We start from the raw sequence: 10,372 nt of genomic DNA, 5'->3' as shown, positions 1-10,372 counted from the left end.
GCCAGCTGGGTCAGCTCAGGGGTCTCCAGCTGGTTCATTAACTAATAAAGCCCCCCAAGGCGTTTCACCATTGTTAGTCCCTCTTGTAAGCTCTCTGATATCTGCCCCTGGTAATAGTCAAACTCCCTGCTTAATTAGCCCTGCCGTAATTAGCGCAGCTGGAGGTGGGATGGTGGCCTCCGACCGGTGTATACCTTTGTTGAAGATGTCTTCCTGGAACATAGCTGGTCTTGAATCGAAGCTTGACCTGCCTGATTGGGGCAGCTTTATAGACCACTCTGACATTTGGTCCTTCCAGGAGACCTGGGCCATTCGGCCCTTATTTCGTGCTGGCTTTGTAAACTTTTTTAAACCAGCCGTGAAAGGTGCCAGGGGCAGACCATGGGGAGGCTTGGCTATCTGGGTACGTCAACATGCGGGTGTTTCTGTGGAATAGCTTTTGACGGACAACCCGGATTTGCTGGCAATACGAGTTACCTCGCCATCGGGGCTGAATGTGGTGATTGTTAATGTTTATATGCGGGGTGTTCAAGGTGGAAAATGTTCGCCTGTTGCATCAGTGTTGGAGGGCTTTCTAAATTCACTGCCGGTGAATACTAATAGGGTGGTAATGGGGGACTTCAATACCTGTTTCGAACCCTTGGGGTTGGATGATGGGATAATCACTGAGGATGAGGATAGCCTATGGGGCATTCCAGGTTTAGAATTGCAACCCATTAGGAAGTGGTCACAATCAGCCCTATTTCTTAAGGGACTCTGTCTGAATCTAGGAATGCGTGCAGTCAATGGGAGACTGAAGTCTGACAGGTAGGGGGCATCGACTTTCGACAATGGTAGATCTGGCTCCCGCATTGATTATATCCTGGTGAACCTGGAAATGTGGCCCATCTTACTGGATATGGTGGTAGTAAGTAGACCTGAGAGCGACCACAATCCTCTGGTTCTATCGATTAAAGATAGCACCTTCGCTGTGCTCTCTGTGGCAGAGTTTTGTTTGTCCCAGGTTTCCCTATCTAATAATGAAAGAAGGGTTAGTTGGCCTAAACTAGCCCTAGATGAGGAGGCTATGTCAAAGATTAGAAGTTTGCTTAGGCACACATTGACTCAAATTAGTGGATTTGGGCCAGAGTCGGTTCTTTTGGATAATATTACCACAGTACACAGGGATCTTTTCTTAAACCTCAAAACTCTATTTGTTAAGTGCTCTGGCCACAGAAGAACTAGGTCGAAACCCCTCACCTGGTTCGACAGTACATGCAGGGAATCACAAAAGGCGCTGCATGCAGCATTAAAGACGAGAGTACAGAGCTCTATCCGTAGTTGTAGGGCTATCTACAAAAATGCGCAGGCTATCGCCAAAAAGAACTGGGATGAGGCTCGGTGGAGGGAACTGCTGGAGGCCTGTCAGAGTAACAACATGATCACATTTTGGCGGCAGCTCAAATGGGGAAACCGCCCTCAGGATACAGTCCCCTCAAACTGTGTTGAGCCAAGGGAGTAGGTTGAGTACTATGGTAACCAATTTAAAGCGAATGTCACTAGTCCTGCCACACTGCTGCCTATTACTTTTGACGATGCCCTGGTCTTTACTGCCTCCGAAGTGAGGGCGGTGCTAAGGGTTGTCCCGGGAGGTAAAGCACCAGGTCCTGACTGCATTCCAGCGGATCTGTTTAAGCATGATCAGGATTTATGGGTCCCTTATATTGTTCTGCTAGCCAATGCTCTGGCAAGGGGTGCTAAAGTCCCTGACTCATGGTTGGGGGCGGAGATCCTTCCAATCCATAAGAAGGGCGATCGCTCAGTAACGGCTAATTATCTACCTATTAGCCTTATTGATGCTGTACAAAAGATTGTGGCGCGCCTTCTTCTGGGTAGGATCCAGAGCTGGATCTCCGATTATGATGTTTTAAGTCCTCTCCAGGCAGGTTTTCGGCCACATATGGGGACACTTGAGCAAGTATTTAGATTTATGTTACTATATTGGAAGGTGGTCTTCCTAGGGGGGGGTCTTCTCTTTGCGGCTTTTGTGGACCTTCGGTCCGCGTTTGACCTAGTGCTCAGGAATAAGCTCTGGGAAGTCTTGATGGATTTGGGCATGCCTAAAGAGCAGGTGGCCCTGCTCATCAATCTGCACTCTAACACCTATGCAAAAGTAAGATGGGGGGCACCCGGAGAGACTACGGATAGCTTTAAAATTGATAAGGGGTTAGACAAGGGTGTGTGTTGGCCCCCACCCTTTTCTCTTTGTTTATCAACGGGGTGACCAAGTACTTTTCCAACTTTCCAACTGACGCCCCCTCCCTTGCTGGAAGGAAAATCCCCCTCCTCATGTTCGCAGACGACACTCTTATCATTTCTAAAACAAGGCAGGGCCTACAGTCCGCGCTGGCCCGCTTTGAGTGTTTCTGTAGCGAGCATGAGTTAGAGGTGAATGTCAGCAAGACCAAATTTATGGTTCTGCGAGGTCCAAAGGCCGTGAAGGCCAAGGTGTCGATGAGTGGAGCTATATTGGATCAAACGGAGGTGTTTACATATTTGGGTGTCACACTAAGTGAGAATATGAGCTGGAAACCCCAATTGGATCTTATGGCTCTGAAACATGCCCAACTGGGGGGAGCCCTATTGAAGGAGCATGCAAAATCTCTGACTAAACCCCTGGCCCCGCTGGTCAAAATTTATGGCTCCAAGATAATTCCTGCAAATATTTATGGTGCAGAACTGTGGGGTTATAGTGATTTATCCACTTTGAGGGTGGCTCAGAATAGGTTCCTTAGAATGGAAACTGGGCTCCCACAATCAACACCTTCTATACCCCTACAGCTCGATTTGGGTGTTAAACCCATCGAGGATGTGGCACGGTATAGACCACTGGCGTTTTGGCGACGTCTGTGGACTACACCAGAATTATCTCTGTTTGCCGAGGCTACCCTTGAAGTGAGGGGGATTGAAGGGCCCCATCGGGTACCCTGGTTCTCTCATCTCAGAAAGCTTCTGATAAACTTGGGCTTGGAGGTGCTTTGGGTTGATCCAGCTGGTGCTACCTTCCCATCAAAAAAGGGTCTTAAAGACATTTACTGGCACTGGATTGGAGAGAGGAGATCTACTTTGGTTGTTGGCCCTATTATGTCTTTGGAATTTTTGGTTATTAAGGATGCCCCCAGATACGAGGCCTATTGGGACTTAATAACCAAGCCGAAAGATAGTAAATTGTACCACCAATTACGAGTTGGCTCGTTACCTGCGCGGGGGCTAACACACTTCTGGTCCTCGGGGGGCAGTGATAAATGTCCTTTCTGTGAGGCAGCAGTAGAGAATATTGAACACATATTCTTCTGCTGCCCCATGTATTCGATACCCAGAAAAATTTGGCTTACACCGGTTTGCCGCTCATTAGGCACCAGATGTGCTATTGCAGCTATCAGGATCTTAAAAACTGATACTACTCCCCTTATCGTTATTGGTGTAGCAAAATTCCTGAGCTGGGCCTGGTCATTACGTAGTCGCAATTTGGAAAAATGAAGGTCCTATGTTACATGCTTTTATGTGTTTTTAATTGTAACATAGTATTGCTTATAGGTCATTATGGGTCTTTTTACATCATTGCTTAAATTTAATACCTTTTTTAATTCGGTTTTAAACTGTAAAGTATTTATTATCTTACTTACTAAATTGTATGAACTGTATTTTTATGTATTTTGTCTTTTATGATGCAAATCGAATAAAGACCTGTTTGATAGTAGCATACTTACTGACCGGTTTGATATAACTTTCTCTTTTCTTTGGTAACCAAAATGACGTCTCTTCCCAAGGATACAACATCATTCCCAGGAGGGGTAAATCAAGGGACACTTGACAACTATGTCACTAGGACTACCATAGGAACTGACAGAGAAATTGCACTTGCAGAGCGACGGGCCCATAGACGCCACTCTATTGAACTTATTAAGAATAAGCGTTCTTCTCTGGGCTCAATACAGTCAGCTTTATCACCGCTTCCCGCCACACCTTGTGAGAATGAGGGTTGTGAGGTTTCCCTTAATGATAGTATCCTGTTACTTTTTCAAGACAGAACCTCGCCATTAGTTGTAACTAATGACCCGGTCATTAATATGTTAGCTTCTTCATGTAACTCAACTCCAGTGTGAGAAGTTGGCCTGGTATGTGATGCTCACTAATTCTAGTGATCACCTTGTACCATGCCAAGCAACCCTTATGATGATTGGTTGTAAGTCAACCTTATAGACCAGCTATCCTAGTAGCGTGGACAAAGCAGTCTTAGGCTAAACTAGGCACTAGAGGTGTGTACCAGTGTAGGAACACCGGCGTTGCTGAGCCACCTCACCCACAGGAAGCGTGTGCACAGGTGCGAAGTAGTGTCGGGTTTCGTCACGCAGGTCTATGGTGCTTGGAGCTGAAGATGCTGCAGGCGTCGAGACGAGAAGGGTTCCGGTGGATCCAAGGGTGGATCTGAAGTGGTGAAGACCTGAAAGCAGAGGGGACAATGTTCAAAGTCACTAGCCAGTGACTACCGTGGAACCAGGATGGAAGCAGGCGATGTCGGGTGCAAACAGGCGATGAGGTGAAGATTGTCTCTGCAGCCACGTGGACACGAAGAGGTCGAGGATGTCCAGGCGTTGGCCACGAGCTGTCCCACAAAGGCTCTATCTGTTGGCGGTGTTGGCTTCTTGATCGGAGCAAACAGGCCTTGGCTAATGCAAGCCACGCAGGAATCGATGCAAGCTTCTCACTCGGACCAGCAAGATCAGAGCGGGTGCTCCTTTTTACAGGAGCGAGGGCAAGTCTGGAGCAACCAGACCCGCAGTGTAAATTGTAGGTTTCGTCGCCAAGATGGCTGCTGACCACATGGCAAGTGGCCGGGATGGTGCGTCGAGTGGCACGATGCAAAAGGGCCCCACGCAGATCGTGGAGATGCTGGTGGGCTGATCTTCGGTGCAAGGGCTGCTCCGGTGTGGGGCTTCTCAATCCCCAAAGTACAGCATCAAGGGTGCCTCGGGTGCTGCGCAGTCAGCTTCTCGGGGGTCTTTCGAGATGTCCGGTCCCACGTCTCTCGGTGCCTCCACGGGTCCCTTGTTTGCAGGGACTGTGGATCGGGCGGTGAGAAGTCTGGGAGTCTGGGTCTCGTCAGGCTCTGGGCTCGGGCTCCGGCAGGAGGCGGTGGCAAAGCAGACGTCGAGTTGCTGGATGGTGCCTGTGTTCACAGGGTGGCCACTCCTAGGCCACAAGGGAGATGCTCTTCAGTCGTCTGTGCAGCAGAATGTCAAAGTCCAGTCGTCTTCTTGTTTTCAAGTTGATTCAGGATGATCTGAGGTGCTATGGCACTGTTCCCACTCTTATTCCCAATCTGAGGGGTGGATCACCTGCTAGGTCCCTCCTCTGGGTGGGAACAGGAAGGGGGGCAGTTACACCCCCTTTCCTTTGTCCAGCTCCGCGTCAGGACTGGGGCTGGAAGGCCCCAGCACCGGTTTGGACTGGCTTATGCACGAGGACACCTTGTGTGCCCCGGGCATGTCTGATTCTATTCAGCCCTGTCCTACCCAATACACAAAATCCTGTCTGGGGTGGTGCTCGCACCTCCTAAGGCAGGAAACCCTTTGTCCAAGCCTCCCTCGCTGGAAGGACTCCCAGCAGCAGGAGGTCAGACTTGTGTCTGTGGTGGCAGCATCCATTTTGTGATGCTGAGGCTCGAGTTTAACTTTAACCAGGGTTCAGGTTTTGTACATGTTATGTCCCTCTAGAAGGATGGAATGCTATCCCCGTCTACAGAACTGTCGAGGGGATAGTATTCCAAATCATATGACACCTTACTCGACATGTTTTGATAAAGCCAAACCAAAGATAGCATATAACCGCAAGGATTATAATGCGCTTAAGAGTCTGTGGTATGGCAGTACCCCGGAACAGCTAAGGGAGTTGTTTCCGACAGCTGCAGACAGGCTCCGCTCATGCTAGAGCACCGTCACGGTCTCACATGTAACCAAGCACTCTGCCTCCAGCATTGCAGAGGCCTTCCATAGGAGTGGCTTATAGGTTAACATGTGTCCAGTTAAGGTTAGATATAGGGATACTATATCTAAGTACGAGGTGATTACACCAACTTTCCCCAGCTGAGTGATCAGCCAGTTGTGTCAAATATGGAGGCCAGGCCAGGGGTGGCACAATACATGCTGCAGCCCCTGGTAGGCCTTGGCTACACCGATGCCCTGGGTAGCTATTGTACACTGTTACAGGGGCCTATAAGGTGAACCAGTTCCAATTGTGTATGCGCCTAAGGTACATGGAGTCCATTTTAAGGAGAGAGCAATTAGCCTGGGGCCCTGAATAGCAGGATCCCAGGCTAACTATGTCAAAAAGCAGCTAAACACCAGGCAAAAAGTTTGGGGGTAACCATAGTCAGATATCCACCTTCCTACATCCAGAGCTAGAGGTCCTGCCAGATACTTTGTCACCACCAGCAGAGCCAATCCCAAAAACAAAGATTTCTCTAAAAACTCCCCGAGTTCAAGGACCACCCCCCAAAAAAAGGAGGAAAAGACGGAATGCTCCACAGATAAATAAGTTTAGCCATACCAACTTTGGGAATGCAGTATGTTCTTCATCTAATGCATCCACATCACCTGCAAAAGTTATTCCACCTGATTTCCCAATACAAGATCCACCTAGCATTGATCTAATGGGTAGTAGTGAACAATTAATTAAATCGCTTATATTGCCAGTAGTAGAGTGGCTAAAAAGAGTAGCTGAACAACAGGAAATTTAGAACAGGCAATTGGGGAAATTAAAGGGGTAATTAAGGATCTACCAAAGCCCATACCAGCTGCCCGAATTCTTGCACTACCCCCAACTGTTGTCATCCAGAAAGCACCACCAAAAATTGCTAACCAAGCTACATCAAAGTCATTGGAACCAATGCCCTCTAAAACAACAGTGGTTAATGCTAAAAGTGTAGATAAAGAGCCTCGGATAGGCGGAATTCCAAATATTCCTGGAAAATCCAATACCTCAGGAAATGCTCCAAAATCGAATGACTATGGAAACATGGCTAGGGTATTTCGACCTAAGAGACGTATAGTAGAGCTTCATCCGGAAGCTGTTCCGTATGTGGTGGTCCTTACCGGAGTGCCAGTTCTAGAGGAGGGTGGCAGAGAAGATCAGCACCAGTTGAAAAATAAAGCTATGTTCTGGCTCAGACGGAATAGCCCTTTATCTCCAGAAATAAATGGAGAAATGTTATTCACCAGGCGTCTTCCCTGGCTGGGACAAAGATTAAAGGACATAACGGGTGACATTTTTATAGTAAATTTCAGGGATGGTAGGGCTGTTAGTCATATTGTGAACTGGTTTCCGCAACAGGGTAGTAGCGGAATCGTTGTGTGCGACTTGACCTACTTTTACCCTAGAAGGCTAATGGACCCTCCAACAAATCTAAGGCCCCTGTTTCAAAATAACATTGGGCCTTCACTTAGAAGTCAGAATGTTTGTCCTAGGCCCCTATATCGAACACAGGAAAGTTACTTGAGGCCGATTTTTCAACATCCGGCTGACTACTCTATACCCGTTTATAACCACTATGCGGCTTTAACGGGCATGGAGGGAGTTGATTGACTTCTTCCGGGGGGGCACAGGAAATGATGTTGCGGGTAGTTCCCAAAAGATACTTTCTATGACTACAGAACCTACTTCTAATAGTAACGTATTTGTCCTTCAGCCAAAACATATATGTTCTCAGGGCACAGTGATTAATCACGGGGGAATATTAATAAAAACCAAGTTCCCTCAGCGAGGCAGCTAGCAGTAGGGGAAAGTGGTGTTGTCAAGAAGACAGACAGTCTTAATTTACCTATTGGCGATGTACCGCAGAGTTCTGATAATAGTGGCATTTCAATTGATTTACATGCAGAGTTAGAACTAAAAGTGGAGGAACGAGTGGGAAATGATCCTTCCAATAGGGAAGTTAGTTGCTTAATGTTTTGGAATGTGGCAGGGCTTAGACCCAAAATATTAAATCCTACGTGGTTAAAAACAATAGAAGAGTTCGACATCCTATGCTTTCAGGAGACATGAGCCTTAGAACCTTTCCATCTCTCCGGCTACAAAACTCTGTTTACATCAGCAGTAGGGGTCCATCATGGTAGGGCTAAAGGGGGATTGTCGGTTTTCATATCTAATCATTTAAATTGCCAGAAGATCCAATTATTCTCATGTAACCCTTACTACCAGTTAGTACGGATAGATGCAAATAAAGAATTGTGTCTTTTAATTATAAACTTTTATAACAACATTCCTCCTGCAGACTTGGAATCAATACTTAAAAAGCTGGGCAATGACGTGAGCAAAGAAACAGACAATAATGCTAAAGATGTATGGGTTGTTTGGGGGGGAGACTTCAACTGCACTATATGTAAGAAAAGCCGGAAAGGTGTATGTGGTATCATGCTGGACCAAGACATCGATTTAACACACTTTGAGCACTCCACTTGTGGAGACCTGCTAAACGATATTGTTCACTCTAAAGATCTAGGGTATGCAAATGAAATTGGTCAATTAGAGCTCCCTTTCGCCTCTACGTTTATTGGCAGGGGCGTATTATCAACAATAGATTTTATAATAACTTCTGTTAGGCATAGGCATATGGTCAAAAGGTGCTGGATCCTCCATACTACATTAAGTGATCACTATCCAATAATTATGGAGATCATAAACCCGTTCCGGGGAATGGGCGTAGATAAGACATCCATGCAGAAAGTTTCTGATATTAGCATGGTAAGGCAAAATGGTTATGTTCTTAAATGGGATAGGGTGGTTCCAAATGACTTTTTGTGTACCTTGCTAATTAATTGCTTGCCTAGTTTTCTGACTGTCCTAGATGAGAGTGTTGGCAGTCAGGAGATTCTTAAACAGTTTAAGGTTATCGCTTGTTAAATTAAGGACAACCTCTGGGTGGCCTCTAAATCATGTAAAAAAAAGCTGGGTAAATGGTTTGATACCACATGTACAAAGGCTCACTCTGAGCTCAAGAAAGCGTTACATTTTGTCCCCCGTGATCCTACATTGGTCAGGGAGGCGGGGAGATCTTATCAGTCCGCACTGAAAAGAAGGAAGTTGGCAATTAAAACGAAGGCCTGGGAGACACTCTGCGAGGCTTCACAGAGTAAGGATGTTTGTGCTTTCTGGAAAGCAGTGAATGCCCCTTTCTTTGGTGCAGATAAAGCATGTGTTGAAATTGTCATTACCGAGGACTCTTGGGTGGATCACTATTCTAGTCTGTATAGTACTTTAACTGATGGGCAGAATCCTCTGTTGCGGTCATTAACGCAGCAGCTGGGGGAAATTAAAGCTAAGGACCTAGAATTAAATGTTACCTTAAAAGAAGTAACTGAGAGTCTTAAAGCAACACGGGGTGGTAAAGCCCCAGGTCCCAACGTCATACCTCCTGATTTGTTTAAAAATAACATTGGTTTATGGGGTCCATTTTTGGTGCAACTGTTTAATGCATCCCTAAAGATGAGCCTACCTCCATCATGGTTTATGTCAGTTATAGTGCCTATTTTTAAAAAAGGAGACAGGCAAAATCCCACGTGCTATCGACCTATCTCCTTATTAGATAGCACTGTAAAAATTCTAGGAAGAGTAATACTAGGTAGGCTGCAAAAATGGGCGGAAGACAATTGTATCATTAGTGACCTCCAATATGGGTTTCAAAAGGGGGTAGGAACAGTTGATCAGGGTCTGAATTTATTTATCCTTCAACAGAAATATATTAAGACATGGCAGGAACCTATTTATTTTACTTTTGTTGACTTGTCGTCAGCGTGTGACTGTGTTTCACACAGCAAGCTATGGGCCATTATGGAATTCCTCGGTGTAGAGGGAAGTAAAATTTCCTTTCCTAAGGAATTGTACTCAGGCGCTATCGCAACAGTGCGATATGGAAAAAATGGTAACTGTACTAGATCATTTGATGTAGGGCGTGGGGTACGCCAGGGTTGCGTCCTAGCACCATTTTTATTTTTGGTATACATTAATGGACTAGAGGATGCCCTGGTGGAAACAACTTGTGATATACCTAGGGTAGCCAAAAGACCCATCCCTGCGTTATTATATGCAGATGATGCAGTCTTAATGGCTCGCACACCAGTGGCCTTACAACGCCTTGTAACATCTTTTAATATATTTATGACAAATTTGGATTTGCAAATCAATTGTTCTAAAACATTCACCATGAACCTTGGCCCTGGTTCTATTGGAAAAAGGAGGCTGATGTTCATTAATGCCAGCCCTTTAGACTTTACACCTACCTTTTCATACCTTGGCATTTTATTTCAAGAAGCAGGGACCTGGGCAGATGCCATAA

The sequence above is a fragment of the Lissotriton vulgaris genome, chromosome 9, assembly GCF_964263255.1.
Source record: "Lissotriton vulgaris chromosome 9, aLisVul1.2, whole genome shotgun sequence".
NCBI classification, from domain to species: Eukaryota; Metazoa; Chordata; class Amphibia; order Caudata; family Salamandridae; genus Lissotriton; species Lissotriton vulgaris.
The sequence above is the reverse complement of the archived record's forward strand: the minus strand, read 5'-3'. Positions refer to the sequence as shown.